Source organism: Physella acuta, unplaced genomic scaffold (assembly GCF_028476545.2).
Source record: "Physella acuta isolate Inbredline_101_S28 unplaced genomic scaffold, ASM2847654v3 ptg000496l, whole genome shotgun sequence".
NCBI classification, from domain to species: Eukaryota; Metazoa; Mollusca; class Gastropoda; family Physidae; genus Physella; species Physella acuta.
The window spans coordinates 312,462-332,872 of NW_026732015.1; the positions used below are offsets into that span (position 1 = coordinate 312,462).

Below are 20,411 nucleotides of genomic sequence, written 5' to 3' on the forward strand. Positions count from 1 at the left end.
ATAACTACATACTACACTTTTCAGCTTTCAATCACTCGCATCTTATGTACACAGTAAGAAAACCAAATACATCAAATTTTGCGAAATAATTTATTTATCAAACCTGACAATTGCATTTAAAGCCAAAAATGAATATATCAGGATTATTGCAATTATCGCCATTTGCAGATTCTTGTTTAACTATGGTAGATGGAAGTATTAGTTGCCTTTCACATCACTTTTCACTTCCTTAAACAAAACAAAATGATTTTCTTAAAAATCCATCTGAAATAATAACATTAACAAAAAAAAAATAATCTTTAGTTTAATACATCAAAACAAAACAAGAAAAAAGTGATTGAATGGGATGAATCATGGCATAGATATCTATAAAGTTTTGCTTTAGTGATAAAGGGGGAAAAATTTAAGTTCTTTTAAGTGAAACATAAGCTAGAGAAATAAACTATTAGGCCTAATTTAAATAATTTAATTCCTTTCTCCCAAAACACTACATGTATCCCTAAAAAAAGGAAAACTTAAAATTTATCAATATTTACCTTGTGTATAAACTCTTCTGTACATCTACTGTATCAGCTTGACGCTCATTAGGTATGGCTAGTTCCTGTTGAGCAGTTAAGACAAATTAAGTAAATAATTCAAATTTGTAAGACAAACCACTAAATGATAATGTAAGATATATATATATATATATATATATATATATATATATATATATATATATATATATATATATATATATATCCTGCCTGCAAATCAGCATATTTTGCAAAACAAATATTTAAAAAGGTAAAATACTAGGTAAAATATTTTTTAAATACAATATTTATACAAATAAAAATCTATCTCAATCAACATGTTCAAAATAAACCAAAGTAAAGTTGTGATAACTTACCTGATTCAAGTTTGAGAGGATTCACCCAGTTCTGGCCACTGAAGCAGATTAGATGCTTGTATTATAACACTTGTGATATACTGATTGCAAATTTTTTCAGTTTTAGTCCTGGAGATCCATGTTGTAGGCATAGACTGTTAAACCTGGATAGTAATATTATAGAAGTAAATTATATCTAGTATAAGTATAATATAAATATTTAAAAAATAAATGACACTAAATTATATTTATCATCATTGGAAATAAATGTGGTACAATTAAGTTATAAAAAAAACAAATTATAAAATTTAAAGCAGCTTATTAATAAATGTCATACCTTTTCCTACTTTTATGTCAAATGTAGAGAAAGAACATCTTGTGTCATTTAGTATGCTGTAGTCTTATTACTGGTAAAAATCAGATCTTCCCTTTTTTTGGGTGAACCTGTAAAAGAGAAATTACAACATGCATAAACACAATGAATTTTTTGTGATATCTTATCCTCAACTAGTTATCACCCCAATCCTAACCTCATTTTTTAAAACCAATTTCTAAATATGTTTTCAGAACAAATTTATCTTAAGTCTACCTATTTTAATGTTCAGAATACTAATAGTTATCAAAACTACCTCCAGTTGAAATTCAAGATACCTTTATAAAAAGTTATTAGGCTGCTACATCTGAAAACTAAGGTCAATGCAAAGACTTCCAAATTAACGATAAGTAGGCTTGTATAGATATTGTATACAATTACTAGCCCAATAGTATTACTCTACGACCAATGTATAGGACAATGAATCAGACCTAATTCCTATAATAAGGCCTACTAATTATTAAATAATTAATAGATCTAACAGTAGGATAATTACAATTATGGGCCTTAGCTGACATAGAGAGCTGAATACTTAACAAAACATTTTTAAAAATTATGGTAAGCTAAGTGAGTTGAATTATTTTATTTAGATAGGCCTAGGCTATAATATACTCTATAGTGATAACCGCAGAGTAGCATATAATCATAAATTAAAATTAAATCTATACGCAACATTAAGCCTCTGCCTTGTTGCCTAATTAAAAACTAAAGCCTATTAAGCCTTTTCCTAATAAGCTTTTGGCCTAATTTAATAACTTAGCCTATATAATATATATATAAGTAAGCTAAACTACTTGTAAGACCTAATAGACTAATGACTAAGAAAGTGCAGGCCCCTATCCGATATTATATAATATATGCTCTCGATATCATAATATCTAACACTGATTACATTAATTTACATAAGGCTATAACATCTTAACTCTAATGGCTAATACTATTTCTACTAATAAAATAGGCTTGGTCTAGTTTTAACTTATGACAATTATAATACTTTTAGTAGATGGCTGAGCCTTAAATTTAAATACTAAAATAGATTTAGCCTACTATCATACTACTATGCCTATTGTTGGTCTAATTAATAATTTATTTTTCATTTAGAATTTTAGATCTCCAATACATAGGCCTAGGTCCTAAATAAATTATTTTTATTTGATTGAGCCCTTAATGTATAAGATATGATCTGTTTTTTTAATAAAAATAAGCCTATACAATACACACATGACATTTTTGTTCATTGCTCATGATTCTCAGTCTGAACTAGTGATTTATCTAATATCTAGTACTTCTTTAGGCCTATTTAATTATTTATTAGTAGGCTGAATAAAATCTAAAGCTATCCTTTATTACTATATTGGCCTATATTATTATAGGCCTATTATTCTATAATTAATTTATGTTTTCTTTCAATACATAGTAGATCCTGTGGTACCTCAACATTTTAGTGCCTCGACATACGAGATTTTTTTAAATACGCGCAGTTGAGTGAGTAATCGCTTTGAGTTACAAGCAAAATTTGAGATACCATATTCTGTGGCTTTCACAGTTCATGGAAAAGAAATACCCCCAAAAAGATGCAAATGATTATTCATCGCAGCTATTTAATTTTAATAATATGCGTCTTACTCATATTTGCAGCATTATGAAAGGGAGAAAGAAATTAACTTCCTGAACAAGTTTTATTTTAAGCTACCAGCACATAAAAGTGACTTAAATAAAGCAGGGCAAAAAAAGAAGAAAAAGCTGTCACGAAAATTAGAGAATCTAGGTCTTACTTAAGCTAACGTAGACGTAATAATTTTATTTAGTATTATTATTTAGGCCTTACGTTTAAGTCTTAAGCGCCAAGTGCAACAATGCTCCGTGAATTTTAGCCATGTTCCATTAAGTTTAGGAATAATGTGTAGGCCTAATGTGTAGCTTTAGTAATTTTTAGACCTAACCTAAGCCTAAGCTTGTACATACAGATCTAGATCTACAAACAATTTGAAATAGAAGAGATTTAAAATTGAATAGATCCAAAAGGACAGCTATGCCACGGAAATAATTATCTTTCTATTCTAGATCTAGAATCTATTAGATCTAGATCTCTAGTGCTACTGAAAAATTACTAGATCTAAATTCTAGATCTAGATTCTAGATCTACTAGCTACTATTACTACTAAGCTAGATCTATCATTTACTTACGAGGCACTATATAGGCATACTTTTAACTTTTCTCTCTAGTCAATAATGTAGATTTCTAGATTCTAGATCTAAATTTAAATCTAGATCTTGCAGATTTACGTAGGTTATACATCAGTGTAAATCGTTGATCAAGTAGATCTAGATTCTAGATCTAGATTTTAGAGGATCTAGATCTGGACTAGCTCTCGTCAAAACAAAATGGCTGGAATCTTCAGCTACATTTCTCGTTTCGTTTCTTTTTTTTTAACCATAAAATATAGAGTCTTCGGAATTATGAGTTTTTTATTAATTCTCTACGACAGTCTCGTTTAAGAACGATTTGAAGGGTCTTATTCTCATCAACACTATTGGAGAGAAACTCAACGTTTTTGTCGTTAAGACAATACGCATGGGGTGATATTGTAGAACTGCTACTAATTTTTTTGTTGTTGTTGCTTCTTTAAAGATGTTTATGGCAATAAAAGTTTAAACTGTTCTGGCCATCGAAGGCCGATCTTTATTTCTGCTAGCGATGAAAATTGAAAGTGATGACTCGAGACTGCATTACAGTGGTACACTCGGCCTCAACTTTTGGGTTTCCAAAATCATACGTCTCCGATCTCAACACATCTCTAATCTAGATCTAATTCTAGGTCTAGAATATTGTTTTAGTTTTACTGCTATGTACCATGTAATTGTAGTAATCTAGACTAGCTGCTAGCTAGATTCTAGATTCTAGATCTAGATCTTCATCTAGCTAGATCTAGATCTAATTTCAATCATGTTTTCTTTTGTTAAAACGTCGTGGAGAATTTATGGCAAGGCCTAGATCTAGAATTCTAGATCTAGATCTATATTAAATTATTGTTATTCAACTTTTGGCGCTTTGGTTCTTCTAGATCTAGAATCTAGATTTAAAAAGAATGTCCTAGTCCTAGATCTAGATTTAAGAAGAATGTCCTAGATCTAGAGCCCTAGAATCGCCTAGATCTAGCTTTAATAATTTTAATTCCAAGCTTTAAATTTTAAAATTAGCTTTTTAACTTTAGACCTTAGTAGACGTCAAGATTCTAGATCTAGAAGCAGTTTAAAACTTTAAACTTTTACTACATTTGCCTTAAAATAATGTTATTAAATAAAACTCTGAAAACTAAAATGCCAGTAATTTAGCTAACATAAAAACTAAAAACCCTACAGCAGGGGCGTAGCGAGGGGGGGGGCGGGGGGTGCGGACCGCACCGGGTGACACCATTTAGGGGGGTGACACCAAGGCAAAAAATAGCAAAATATATAGAGAAAAACTCGAGGGGTGGGGTGCAAATCGAAAGTTTGAGGGGGGGGGGTGCAAATCGAAAACTCGAGGGGGGGGGGTGCAAATCGAAAGTTTGAGGGGGGGGTGCAAATCGAAAACTTGAAACTTTGTCCCTGGGAAGGGTCTCTATGCCTCTGGGGGGGGTGACACCATTAAGTGCCGCACCGGGTGACACCCGACCTCGCTACGCCACTGCCCTACAGTCACCTTGGATGACGTAGATTTTGCCCCTCTAAAAACGAGAGTTTTTTCCCCATACCGTAACCTAGTGAATTTAGCCGTGCGGCAGTGGGTGATAATTAAAAAAAAATAATTTCACTATTAATCACCATTGTTAATAGAAAAGTGTCACTTTATTCTGAAAGACAAATGGATTTCACCGATTGCTGTGTTATTTTTGTTTTTTTCTGCTACCAGTGCGTGATGGTGTGTTTCAGGCAAAAATTGGGTAAGTAAAACTTATTGTTCCATAAAAATTTACTGTCGCTTTAGGCTAGAAATGCGATCTCCGAGCGTAAACACCATTTTTACATATGTGTTTCAAATTTCATTTAGTTATTCATTAGCGACGTATTTTTTTATAAATAACTTTGAAAGCATAGGGCTTACAACAGCTTAAGATTGCCGGAAAAGATCGATGTTAAAACCGGAAGTGGTGTGTTGTTGTTAATGACGCTATACAATGTAAATCTACTTGATTATCTAAATCCAGCAACATCCACATGAATCTGACTCCAAAAGCTTTTTAAATTATCGAATTACATTTGTTATTTATTAAACTTGTTATTTTTGATGACTTTTCATTTGTATTTTGTTGTTAGATTCATTAATTAGGTAATTTTAGGATTGTAAATAAGATCGTTTTTTTCTCTCAGTTTGCGATGTTTATTTTTTAAACAGTAGATTCTAGATCTAAATTGTTAACTTAAGAATTATATTTAAAAACAAAAGAATGTTAGTTATATTTAGTGTGCTTTTCTATACAAATTTCTTAAATGAACAAGTTAATTTTAAAGCTTAATAGTAGGCCCTATGGCTATTAGAAGTATTTGCATAATAGATGATAGGGCCTAGTATAGACCTATTACAGGCTATTAGACTTAGTTCAGTGAGTTTGTTGGGACTTAAGGTCTAGTAATATTTAAAAAATAAAATGAATATAGATCTATTACAAGTGTTAATATTTAATTCCAAATGAACCATAATATGTATATTTTTATTCGGCCTTCTACTTGATTTTTTAGAGCAAGTTTTTACTTTTTTATTACATAAGTCCTCTTTATTTATGTTAAACTTGTATAGGCCCTTTTCAATTATAACTCTAGGCATTTTCACTACTTAGTTTATGTACATTTACACAATTTTCTGTGTAAAGCTACACTATAATACTGTATTTTTGCTATTTTATATTTTTCAGTTGGAGCTTTACTAGTCTTGGCCCTAGATAAAATGTACCAGTTCAGCAAGGGGATAGAGAATCAAAAGATGTGGATCTACTCATAAGCAACTTTAATGAAGGAGAAATAGGTCTACTTAAGAATGGATGTTGCTGGTTTTTATTACAGTTCTAAAAGCTATCAGCCAGAGGAGACACAGCTTCAGTAGATGTTTAATCAGATTTCATTTTTAAATCATTGATGGTGTTATTTTTTAAAGTAAAAAAGTGACACAAGCTAATAGACTTAAACATGTTATCCACACAGCATGAGATGTCACTTAAATATATGACACATGTTTCTAAATTATAAAACTTACCTTTAACATTAAATGGTGATCTTTACTCCACCATATAAAAAATCATTTCAATTATTAAATTATTTGTTCAACAATAATTGTAAATTAAATTATATCAATTCTATGATAACATACACATAACATGAATGAAATATGAATATTGACAACATTTAGATACAATTTTAGTAATCTAAAATCAGTTTAGCATTGTACTTCTTTCTTGCAAAAAAGTAGTTGCGCAGAACAAAAATGACTTTTTAAATTTGACCAACATTGTAACAAAACCACATAAGCTAAGTGAAATATTTTTACTTTGTGTGGATGTATACAATGTTGGCACCAATTAGGCCAATTTTCATTAAGATATTCCATATAATAAAAATTTGACAACAGATTATGTGTTGCCTATAGCAGAATTTATTGTTTAAAATTAAGGGGGGTATATGAGTTTAAACCCCTTTTTCATTAAATAAAATATTTTTAAAATCAAATTTGAACAATGGTAATATCAAAGTATATAATAACCTTCATGTTTACAATATTTCTTGCATATAAGTTAAGTAATCTAAAATCAGCTCAACATTGTACTTCTTTCTTGCAAAAAAAGTAGTTGCGCAGAATAAATATGACTTTTTTATTTTGTCCAACATTGTAATAAAACCACATAAGCTAAGTAAAATGTTTTGACTTTCTGTTAATGTATACAGTGTTGGCACTATTCAGGCCAATTTTCAGTAAGATATTCCATATAATACAAATTTGGCAACAGATTGTGTGTTGCCTATCAAAGACGCTTATTCAAAAATTTTAGGGGGGTGACCCTCTTTGTTAACATTATTTTTTATGATCATTCTCATCCAGTTCAATTATTTTTATCTTACTCTTTTACTGATATCATGAGCTTGATCTTAGTGAATTTTCATTAAAAAATACCTGCTATTTATAAAGTTACAGATATTTTAGTTCGCATCCAAAAAAGCAGGGAAGCAAAAAATTGAGAAAACCCCATAGTAAAAAAACCCGAAAATTAAATACGTTAAAAATTCATAACTCCGTAACCGTTTGAGCTAAAATTAAAATAAAAGTATCTGTGTTCTTGTCTAAATGAGCTCTATAAACTGGTGCTACTACATTATTTATTTTTTTAAAATTGAAATTTCATCCAAGTCCCTTACTAGCGAATCGAGATCTAGATTCTAGATCTATAGATGCATTGTGTTGTCAGAAACATAAACTAAAACTATGTAACTAAAATAAGCCTAAACGTTGTAAAAACTATCACTGTAACACTATCAGCCAATACAATTTATTGCAGAAATTATTCAAATTAATGCTCTTTTATTTCAAGTCTTTAAATAGTATTAAGCAGTAATGGTTTTATTATAAAACACTTCATTTAAAATTGCTAGGAAACTAAAAACTATTCAGTAATATCTTAGAGCAAAAACCTTTTGTAAAATATTGTAACTAACTAGTAGATCTATGTCAATTAACCTGTATGTAGACTGATCAATGATAAAATGAAACTTAAAAATCCTAACATAATCAGGGCTTATTATCATTCAGTTGCTATGTTAATGCAATATGAATTAACATGATTACAATTAATATATTTCTCTAAATTACTTTCCTTGCAGGCCTATAAGTATAACTGTTACCTACATTTCCAGGTAGATCTAGATACAAACATTTCTCCCCTGTGTTGCAAACATTTGACATCTTTAGGTTACATCACAATTATAAAAACATGTTTTGTTCTTTAATTGTTTATAATTCATTATAAATGTTGTCATTCTGTAGTTCTATGCTAATGACAGTTCCATCATAAATGTTGTCATTCTGTAGTTCTATGCTAATGACAGTTCCATCATAAATGTTGTCATTCTGTAGTTCTATGCTAATGACAGTTCCATCACAAATGTTGTCATTCTGTAGTTCTATGCTAATGACAGTTCCACCATAAATGTTGTCATTCTGTAGTTCTATGCTAATGACAGTTCCATTATAAATGTTGTCATTCTGTAGTTCTATGCTAATGACAATTCCACCATAAATGTTGTCATTCTGTAGTTCTATGCTAATGACAGTTCCACTATAATTTTATTTCTCTCTCCAGAGCCTGAAGGATCTTCCATAGTGGTGTGTGCTGACTGATATTATTTTAAGTCAAGTGGGGAGTTCAAAGGTCAGTCAATCTATCTTACATGTTGGTCTTAGAATGTATTTAACCATAATCTTCTAAAGCTGACCATTATGCTGAATTCTGTTAGCCATATTATTGACCAGTGGCTATTGTTATGTAATTTGTAAAGAAACTGGTTGATGACTAGTCCATGTACCATATAAACTTCTATCTTTAAAAAGTCAAAATATTTTTAACTATACAGAGTGACTGACATCTGCTGAATGTGATGTGAAGGTTAAGGTTATTTTAATCAAACAGCTGCCACAGATGACCATAAGACTACAGTAAAGGCCAGTAGAGATCTGTCACATCAAGTTACAGGTAAGTTTGTTAATTATCATTTAATTAATCAAGTGTACAGCCATGGTTTAGTGCTGATGTAGACAATGTGTCAAATCTTTGTGTTGTGGTTTATTTAACAGGAAACAACTTGAATAGTCTAGATGACCACAACAGTATGGCCAGTGGAGAGGATTGTCTAGATGACCACAACAGTATGGCCAGTGGAGAGGATAGTCTAGATGATCACAACAGTATGGCCAGTGGAGAGGATAGTCTAGATGACCACAACAGTATGGCCAGTGGAGAGGATAGTCTAGATGACCACAACAGTATGGCCAGTGGAGAGGACATCTCAACATATTTTACAGGTAATGTCCATATACTATATGCTTACTATGTTTTATGCTGATGAAGTCCTAAATGTTTACTGGATGAGTATCTTAAGGTGATGATGGTTGAGATGGTTGTGACAGTTGGAGGTTGTAGATAGTTTTCATGTTTTATGTTTGTCAAAGTTTCACAGCTAATGAAATGCTTACAGTAATAAAATTGTTTTGTTTACCTGAACAGGTACACATGAAGTACAAGAATATCTTGAAGGTCAAGTTGAGGTAGATCTACACACACACCTGGCAAACTGCAAGAAAAATCCTGGCCATAAAAACTTTGTACCTGTAAATCAGTTAAGTGTTGAGCATTTTCCTTCTGGTTACCATGACAACGATGTGTATGACATCACAAAAGCCATTGCTGACCTAACTGTCAGGATAGCCGTTAAGTTGACCAGTCCAGACAGACCAGAGTTTATACCAGACACTAAAGATCCATATCCTTGCTACAACACCAGGGGACAGAACTCACTGAGGACAGGGACTGGGAGGGTGAGGGGGGTGTTCAAGTACACAGAGGGGAGTAGGGACTACAGAACTTGTCCATGTCCTGAATGTGACCACTCGGACACACCCAGCAAAGTGTGGTGGGAGGTCTATGTGTCGACAGCCAGACATGTGGTTTTTGATTCAAGTGAGGCGAGACAGTCCAGCTGTAGGTTGTGGTTTGATGATGATAAAAGTCCAGTGGTCAAGATTTATGGGTGGAAGGTGTGTGTGTTACGCACTGAGTTAGACTGGTGTAGGTTGTATTGTGCGACACATTACGTAGATGTAGCTGATAAACTGGAGGAGATGGTGAGGCGGTTTGAAGATCTATGTGGTAAAGTAAGGAACAAATACAAGAGTCGTAGAGATGTGGACAAGCTGACCATTATAGTGTCACATCCTCATGGCTGTTCTAAGCAGGTCTGTGTAGGTCACTGGGTGGACAGGCAGGTGGTGGTGGATCATTGGACCAGATACACGTACACAACGGCCACCTGTCCAGGTAGCAGTGGGGCTGTGGTCTACAGACTGGGGTGTGGCTGGTTGTCTCACCATCCCCACAGTGGAGCTAACTCTGGTGGATTAAATTATAGTGGGGTGTACTTGGACAAAGACTTGTAGTTGTCTGCTCTTGTATAGAATGTAAACAAACATGGCGTCTGTTGATTGTCTGTCTTTTTTAGAATGTAAACAAACATGGCGACTGTTGGATGTCTGTCTTTTCTAGAATGTAAACAAACATGGCGTCTGTTGGATGTCCGTCTTTTCTAGAATGTAAATAAACATGGCGTCTGTTGGATGTCTGTCTTTTCTAGAATGTAAACAAACATGGCGCCTGTTGTCTGTCTGTCTTTTCTAGAATGTAAACAAACATGGCGCCTGTTGTCTGTCTGTCTTTTCTAGAATGTAAACAAACATGGCGCCTGTTGTCTGTCTGTCTTTTCTAGAATGTAAACAAACATGGCGCCTGTTGGATGTCTGCTCTTAAAATATTTTTTGACATTATTGTAGTGCTTAATTAAAATTTTAATTAATTATCTCGTTATTGTTATCAGAGAAAAAGTTGTTGATTGTTTGATTGGGAGTGAAGAAAAAATTGTCACAAATTTCTTGTAAATAAACCGGGAGTGATCTCCCCTAAACTTGCTCGAATATTCTTATATAAAATAACAGGGGATGGGAACTCGGGCTATAGACATGATTTTTAATCCATTTTAAATTCTTAAAGTTTTAAAAATAGAATAAAATCTCGTAGACAAATTAATTACACACCAAGTGAACGCCAAATAAAAAAGCGCATAATAGTGCGCAATATTATTAGTACTTTAAAAATTTACATTAGTTTTTTTGAGAAATCGGAAGTAGCGTAAATTACTACTTCCGTTCAACGGAAATTACTCAAAATTTAACAGAAGGTAGAGAATTAGATCTTTTACTTACATGTGAAATTTCATTTATCTATCTGAAATAGTACTCAAGTTATAGGCTTTTGAAAAATTCAAAGTAGGAAAAGTACCACTTCCGGTTATCGGAAATCGCTCAAAAGTTGATACGGATCTACGATTTTGATAAAATACTTATATATGAAATTTCACCAACCTAGATGTAACGGTTCTCAAGTAATCGTGTTTACACACGGACAGACAGACAGACACACAGACATACGGACAAGATTGCAAAATTATGTTTTTCCGTATCAGTGAGGTGTAAAACGTCGAGATTTGTAAAAATCTCGATTTTTTTTTTTTTGCACGATTACAATACTTTCTCTATACTTCGTATATACGAGAAAGTAAAAATAAACGTAAATAAACATTTTTTAATCAACTCGTTTTCTTTTTCATTTTTGTTTCTGTTTGTATTTTGTGTGGAGCGACTCACAATATTGACGCTAAAGTTTGGATCTAGCGGTTTTCGATATTGGCGCTAAAGTTTGGATATAGCAACTCTCAACATTAACGCTAAAGTTTGCATCTAGCGTCTCAATATTGACGCTAATTTTTGGATCTAGTGACTCTCAATATTGACGCTAAAGTTTGCATCTAGCGACTCAATATTAACGCTAAATTTTTGATTTAGCGACTTTCAATATTTACGCTAAAATTTGGCTCGAGGGACTAGATATTGACGCTAAAGTTTGTATCTAGCGACTCTCAATATTGACACTAACGTTTGAATTTATCGACTCTCAAAATTGACGCTTAGGTTTAGATCTAGCGACTCTAAATATTTACGCTAAATGTTGCATCTAGCAATTCTAAATATTGGCGCTAAAGCTTTATTATAGTGACACCCAATTTCGACGCTAGAGTTTGGATATAGCGACTCTCAATATTGACGCTAAAGTTTGAATGAAGCGATTCTCAATATTGACCCTAAAGTTTTAATCATGCGACTTTCAATATCGACGCTAAAGTTTGGATCTAGCGCCTCTCAATATTGACGCTTAAGTTTTGATCTAGCGTCTCTCAATATTGACGCTTACGTTAAGATATAGCGACTATCTATACTGACGCTAAACTTTGGATCTAGCGACTCTAAAAAAAGATGCTAAAATTTGGATCTAGTAACTCTCAATATTGACGCTAACGTTTTTCGTTTGATTTCGTTTGATTTAGCGACTCTAAATATTGACGCTAAAGCTTGGATCTAGCGATTCTCAATATTGACGCTTAAATTGCGATCTATTGACCTTCTTGCGTTTTTCATTAATTAGAAACTCTACTTCATCTGCCCTATGGATCGTTAGATGAAGGATTCTTTACTGCACTTGACCTGACAATTTAGCACGTCAAGTCATGATCGACACCTTGATATGACTGTACTTGACTTGAAAATTTAACACTTAAGCCATGATCGACACCTTGATATGGCAGTACTTGACTAGACAATTTAACACTTAAGTCATGTGGCTTTATTTGCAATCTTGAAATATGCTACGAATATGTGACACAAACAATTGTGATTTAAGGTCTAAGGGAAGTAACAATGAATATAGAAAGGTACTTTAAGAAACATGAGTTATATACCTGTAAACAATTTTTGGATATTTTGTACCCATGTTGTGTCAATTTTGTTTGAAGACATCTAAAATTCCAATTTATTAGCTAAGAAGTTAAACAAAAAGCAGTAAAATTCTTAAACTATGTTTTTTTTTAATGTTCTCATTAACTGCGTGTAAAGGCTTGTTTGACACGTGACTTAGATGTAGGGGATAAACAACTGCAAATGGTGAGGCGGTTTTAGTTTTCCTTGGGGAATTTTACAATGGACGGTCCATTGTTTAAATCGGCTAGGTGGATGTTTTGATATGCTGTGGATACGCAATATACATTATGATTATCTTTCACCACAAAATAAACATTGTTATATCATTTTTTCTAAAATAAACCGGGAGTGATCTCCCCTAAACTTTCTCGAATATTCTTATATGAAACAACAGGGGTGGCAACTCGGGATTCCCATCGCACACGTCCCCCACCCCTCCCCCACCCCCTCCCACCCCTGGACAGTTCGTGAAGATCCAATGAGACATAGATTACGTATGGTTATTCAACCGTGAATAACACATCTGTGTAGATAGGTTCAAGCACTATGTTTCCGTGCAATAAATGCTTATCAGCTGTCCTATCTAGTATTTACATTAGTTGCTAGTAAACCCTATACAGAGCGAAGGGCATACACATTTACACATGTGTCGTTTACAGAACGATGTAAATTTTGATTAACGCGTTTAAGCCTATCACATCAAGCCGTAACAAGATTATACACTGTTCGTTGGGGATAAGGGGGGGGGGGGGGAAATGAAGCGGATGGCTTTAGTACATTCTTCACACTGACTGACATGTCCATGACGCATTGTTTCAGCTTAGTATGAAGCGTACCAAACAGTGTTTAATAGTGTTCCAACGACAATCAACAATACACTTCTTTGCAAAGTTAATTATTAACCTAAATATTGTTGTATAATTAAACAAACACAATCCAATTGTTTTGTTTATCTAGAAATAAGATGGCTGCCTAGCACACGTGGTTAGTTGCAACCTGTCGTTAATTATTTTCAGTTACTGTACTACAATATTATTGAATCTTTTCCCATTCATTATTTTTAGGCGTATGCCCTTATATCGAGTTAAACTTAACATTTTACTTTGTAAAAAAATCACGTGTATCCCCTTATTTTAGAACCAAAGAAAAGGTCACAACACCAGTGTGTACACGAGTGCTTGGCCCTTAGATTACTGTAGAGTTTATGGTGCCCCGCAATAAGTGATGTAACACCCGCTCGAAGATAGCCGCTGTCCGCTTTGTAGTGTGAAAATTTGCCGGGGGGGGTACCATGTTTCAGATCCAAATAAAAGGATGACCGTAGGCTGTAGAAGTCCGAAATGTTCGGTTAGATAGATAAAAGGTATTCGTAACGAATTAAGAAATAAACATTTTGAAGAGCAATATTTTAAAATCGAAAATATGTGTATCTTGTATCCTAAATACTTCCAAATATGATCCATCTTCATCTGCTTGTTTTCATATTAAGCATCCTTTTGTATCAGTTACCTACTTTTACTTTTGTGGTGGAAACGACTCGGTTTTGGTGTCTGGGGTTTGGTTGGGTGAACGGAAAAAAAGTCACAGGAAAAAAAAACACAGAAAAAAGTCACAGTTTTTGCTAGGAAAAAACGTCACAGAAAAAAAGTCACAGTGGAAAAATTTTATCGGAAAAAAGTCACAGAAATAAAGTCACAGAAAAAAAGTCACAAAAATCTTTTTAGAAATATTATTATTAATTTGTTAAGAATTGTAAAATTTTGTATGTTTATTGTTGTGGGTTGTATTTTTTGACAGCATAAATTGTTTATAGACGTTAAAAGCATTATAATTTATAACAATTGTAAGTAAAAATACTCTAAGATAATTAACACAACAATCTCAACTTTTGTTACGTATTTAGTTAAATAGGCGGCAGAAAAGTTAATTATAAAAGAAATTTAGGCACATTTTGCCGTAGGCTATTCTCTGGTCGGCCTCTCCTCATTAGGCATTGTCCGAACATATTTTGTGTTGTTGACGTTATGTGTCAATGACTGCCTTTAAACCTTGTCGGCTTTCTGTTTTGATCCTAAGTTTTGTTATGTAATGAGCGTGATAAATGTGGGCAGTAAAGGTGGTTGAACTAAACATAACTATTGTTGCTATGAGTTGAGGGCAGCAAGTCAGATTAACTTACCATTTCACGGTTATTTAATATAAGTATTTAAAAAAACACGATGAAAAACGTGGACTTTGGAGAATTCTATTAAATGCTACTAATATTAAGTTTAAAATAATTACAATCTACATACTTCATAATAAATATTTTTAGATGAATTATAAAAATTCCTATGCGTACACAGCCTACACACATTACATTACATTTAATTAATCCTAAGTTAATTTGCACTCTCTAAATATTTAATACATAAAAATATTAACAAATATCATGCAAATATATATTTGTGACTTTTTTTCCTGTGACTTTTTTTCCTGTGACTTTTTTTCCTGTGACTTTTTTTCTGTGTTTTTTTTCCTGTGTTTTTTTTCCTGTGACTTTTTTTCCTACAATCGTTTGGTTGTTAGGGTGTCAGATTCTATGTCACAGGTTTTATCGACGTTTTCATCGATTTTAAAACTTTAGTTAAATAAGTTGTGTAATGTTTTTATTATTAATTAATATAGTCTTGGCTTTATATTCAATCCCCAACCTGGAGGACTGCTGGCTTTCGTACAAACCCTACCTGCACATATTTTACCACCTTGGTCGAGCCAATTAGGATTTTGAAAACCCGGTGGTAAGCTCTTAAGGTTATCAAGATATACAATACACAAGCTGACAGAGGGTTATGTGTTTACCAGGGTGGTAATGTCATGTTTGCTATTTGTTGCTGATTGGTCATGATATTTAGAAGGTAGCCTAAATGTCTATCACGTTGGGAGATTGATTTGTGAGATGTAAATGTAGATGGAGATTATAAACATCAGAAGTTAAATGTCGATCAAGTTGGGAGATTGATTTGTGAGATGTGAATGTAGATGGAGATTATAAACATCAGAAGTTAAATGTCGATCAAGTTGGGAGATTGATTTGTGAGATGTGAATGTAGATGGAGATTATAAACATCAGAAGGTAAATGTCGATCAAGTTGGGAGATTGATTTGTGAGATGTAAATGTAGATGGAGATTATAAACACACGTCTAGTACCAGAATAAAGTTGACCTGCAGTAAACAACGACATGACCTTTCAAAATCACACCATCAATAGACCATCAATAGACCTTCAATAGACCATCAATAGACCATCAATAGACCATCAAAAGACCTGCAGTAAACAACCACAAGACCTTTCAAAATCACACCATCAATAGACCCCCAAATAGTGATGACCTATATCGCTAAGGAAAATATGATATCAGTTGAAATTTAATGGCAGTAACTCATTTGAATGTCTTATGAAGTACAAGAATGTCTACTTCCGGTCAACGGAAATTACTCAAAATTTGACAGAAGGTAGAGAATTATATCTGTTACTTACATGTGAAATTTCATTTATCTATCTGAAACAGTACTCAAGAGTAGTATATTAGGTCACTTTTGGTTATCATGGGTGAGCAGGAGCAGGAGCAGGAGCAGGAGCAGGAACAAAGGCTATATAGGAAAATACTCCCCCAGCCTGGGACAATGACATATAGCAAAATACTCACCCACCTGGGTGAGCAGGATGGTGAGCCTGGGACAACGAGATATAGTAAAATACTCCCTGGGTGAGCAGGAGGTACACCGACATATAGCAAAATACTCACCCACCTGGGTGAGGGTGGGTGAGCAGGTGGCGCAGCCTGGGACAATGACATATAGGAAAATACTCACCCACCTGGGTGAAGGTGGGTGAGGGTGGGTGAGCAGCCTGGGACAATGAGATATAGTAAAATACTCACCCACCCTAGGGTGGGTGAGCAGGTGGGGGAGTAGGTCAGTAGGTCACCACCGGTGACCTTGTGACGTAATTAGTAACATTATGACGTAATCATTGACCTAGTTACGTAATTTTAATGCGTTTTTTAATTAGTTTTAATGAGTTTTTTAAATTTTAATTAATTTTTGACCTAGTTACGTAATTTTATTGTTTTTTTAATTAATTTGATTTTAATTACTTTGTTTGTGTTTTGTTTGTTTATTTTTAATAAGTTTAATTAATTCGATTTTTTATTTATTTTGTATTTGTTTGATTTTAACTTTTTAATTATTTTTATTTTGTTTATTTTTAATTTAATTATTTTATTTTTAATAAGTTTAATTAATTTGATTTTTATTTATTTTGTATCTAGTTACGTAATTTTAATTTTATTTTATAATTAGTTTGAATTTTTATTGACTAGTTATGTAATTTAATTACTTTGATTGTTTAATTAGTTTGTTTACTTGTTGTTTAATTTAATTACTTTGTTTATATTGTGTAATTTTTATTAACGAGTTACGTAATTTGGTTATTTGTTTGAAATTCATTTTAATTAATTTGATTTTAATTACTTTGTTTAATTTATTTATTTGATATATTTCTTTTCTTTGTTGTTTAATTTGTTGGTTTGTTTATTTGGTTGTATGTATGTTTTAAATTCTCCCCTACAACGACCGTGTACAAAAAACAGGTTAAATTCTCCACCACAACGAACGTTACAAACATAGAACATCCATTAAAGATAACGATCAGCCACAGCTGTTACGTATCGACCCGCCCGCGAAGTTTTCTCACCGCTGCCCGTTTTAATGGGAATGTATTGATCGCAGCCGCTGGCCCATCACACCTAATTAAATTTTTGTTATGCTTCACCGAGTTTCCCCCGAGCGGTTGACAGGTTATGGTAATTAACGACGTACATTAAGTGCCTCTCGGCGTTAAGTGTGGGAACATCTGTTACCACTTTAATTGATTTTTTCCCCTGGTTGGGTCCCTTGCTTTCCACTAACAGTTATACAGTGTCATGGGTTTTTAAGTTTCTAGTACGCGTATGCTACACGCTATACACACACAACACACACACACACATACACACACTAAAATTAGAACAAAAGTCTTCTTATATTTTATTTGTTTATTAACGTTTTTCCAATTCATCAAAGGCTTTTAAAATTTCATCCTGTAAACTTATTAGGCGCTCAAAGCAGACGCGACTCATACTAACACCAGAATTTGTAGGAAAATTAAGATCGGTCCCATCTATAAGCTCTCTAAGATTTAAAGTGTTTTTGTTCATGAATTGGCTGACAATCGCCAATTTAAATCCGGTGTGATTCATCGTTCGTATTTCAGTCACTTTATTGTTACCTCTGGCCACAAGTATCCAATCTTCATTAGACATCTTGAAATAATCTTTTATAACTAGTTCCAATAATTTGAAGTGTTAAACGTGTTATAATACGATCGTTAATATATTGACGACTCGCTGACGCTGAAAAGGGTTGTAATATAACTTTTAAATTTGCACCTCGAGCTTTCTTCAAAACAAAATAGGCTGCATATAGCCCACAACTGTTGGTTAGAATATCTTGTAACACTCTTGAATTGTAAACGAGTGGTCTGTTTGAATTATTTTTTATAAAAGACAAAATGGCCGGCTCCCGAGGTGGTAAGCCAAAACTATCGAAATAAGTAAATTGCGATAGTCCGTTGAAAAATAGACCAACCCAATGACTCCCTGCCTCCGAGGACGAATCTAGATTGATAATGAATGCCGCTTGCTTCGTTCTATCGAGACGCGCGGGTAACTGATCGCACGCTAAAACGGCAAAGAGAGTTGTGCGTTGCACAAATAAGTCCGCGGCCAGTATACTTTGTAGTTCTCTTGTGTTCATTTTCTTTTATAGGCCAAGTTAGGCGGTGTAATCTGTCAGCACTTGCCTCGTTTTCGAAATTTCTAACACCGAATCAAGTTCAGCATACACAATAACTTGAATCGGGTCAGCTGTAACTTGTGAAAATTTAAGTTCAATAGAAACAGGTCCGGATTTAGCCAATTCAAATTGTTCACCACCCAAAAGACTAGGGCTTAAATCAAAAGCAAACAGGGTATACCCGTTCTTAAAGTTTTTATAATCTATCCCATTACCAGCATCTTTTCCAACCATACCAAGAGCGAGGTTACTATTGAAAAACGCTCTAATGGCTTGTTTCTTATCAAAGTCCATGACCAGTGGTTTTCCCGATAACGAGCGACCATCAACGCTTACATTTAAATACGTCAAGTGAAAATGTTGAAAATTGAAGGGGTTTTTCGTGTAACTTCCATTAAAGGCGGTAGAGGCGACTAGACCGATCACTAAACGGGTCGGTGTTTGACTCATATACAAATTGTCTTGGTTGTGACTTAACATACCTTTCGGTATAGCAAAGGTTTTTATTACAACGCGTTTAAAAGGGTATTTTGCATTTGTTGTCGTTAAAGCCTTTTCGTGTGCGATAGAAATGGCGGGGTTAAGTCTGGCTTTTCTAACCACCAATGTTGCGTACGTTATAACCGCTTTATATCCCTTGTTTGGTTCTGCTGTCAAGAGAGTGAAACTGTCTTTTGCGGGTGTAAGTTTAATTTTAATGTCAACACCATTCAGCATATACCGATCTTGAGCGAAAATGTCAGAGTGTATACGTCCCATCATATCGATCTCATGACTTTCAGCAGCGGTGGTGCGGCGAATCCTATACCCTTCATTATTGTCATCTTTGAATTCCTCGAAATAACAGGCTAAGTCCCTCGCATAAAGAGCGGCCGATAGAGACCCATTCTTGGCCTCTTCCCCGTGATTTAACGTAGCTTCCAGATAGGCGCGATACGGATAGGTGTTCTCACTAGCAGTAATTAGCGTATCGTTTAGAGAAATATCCACTTGTGAAAATAAACTGTGCAAAAAATAATTGACGGGTGCGACATCAACGTCAGGAGGTATTGAATCACCATTCGCTAAAGTCACTTTAGCGCGCACGTGTAAATAAGTATTAAACAAATCGAGATAGTCTTCACTGTTGCCAGAAATGGCAAATTCTATAGGTGCACCTTGTGCCAAGGACGCCAGGGGATGTATTTCAACAAATTGACCCTCCTCGACGGCAGTTTGTGTCGGGGGTGTACTAAATAAATCCAATCCAGAATGTAAGCACTCACAGGAACTCGGGTGAATAAGAGCCATGGTTAAGCAAATATATCTGAATACTTGGGATGCTTCTTCTTAACACACGTCTTCGAATGTTTGTGGTTTGGTCTGCGTGTTAGTTTTATCTGTTGTTCGAAGGGTTCACCCGGTGGTCTCGAGAACCCCCGCTTTCTTCTCAACCCGCTTCCTGATTGGTTTTGTCCTAGGTGATCAACGGCGCCTTGCAATAAACGATGTCCGGCTTCCTTGGCGTGTTCTTTAAACGATTCTCCAACGTCTCTTCCCGCTAATGCGTCGTTTGCAACTTGCAACCCGGTACTAACACCTTCTCTGAGTAAAGCCTTACCTCCCGTCTTTATCCAATGGAGGACCATTCGACCTAGACCACTAAAGAAACTACCAATACCGTGTCCTCTCTGATTTCGTCCA

General features: G+C 34.1%; 1 protein-coding gene and 1 long non-coding RNA gene across 2 annotated transcripts in view; one reads left to right on the plus strand and one right to left on the minus strand.

Annotated features, from left to right (window-relative positions):
* Window positions 1-20,411, plus strand: part of LOC131944537 (uncharacterized) — a 219,900-nt gene that overhangs the window by 166,611 nt on the left and 32,878 nt on the right. The gene's annotated exons all lie outside the window — the stretch shown is intronic.
* Window positions 72-604, minus strand: LOC131944534 (uncharacterized). The gene is made up of 2 exons (XR_009387042.1): window positions 537-604; window positions 72-228 (listed from the first exon to the last, which is right to left on the minus strand). It is a non-coding gene; the product is annotated as an uncharacterized LOC131944534 (long non-coding RNA).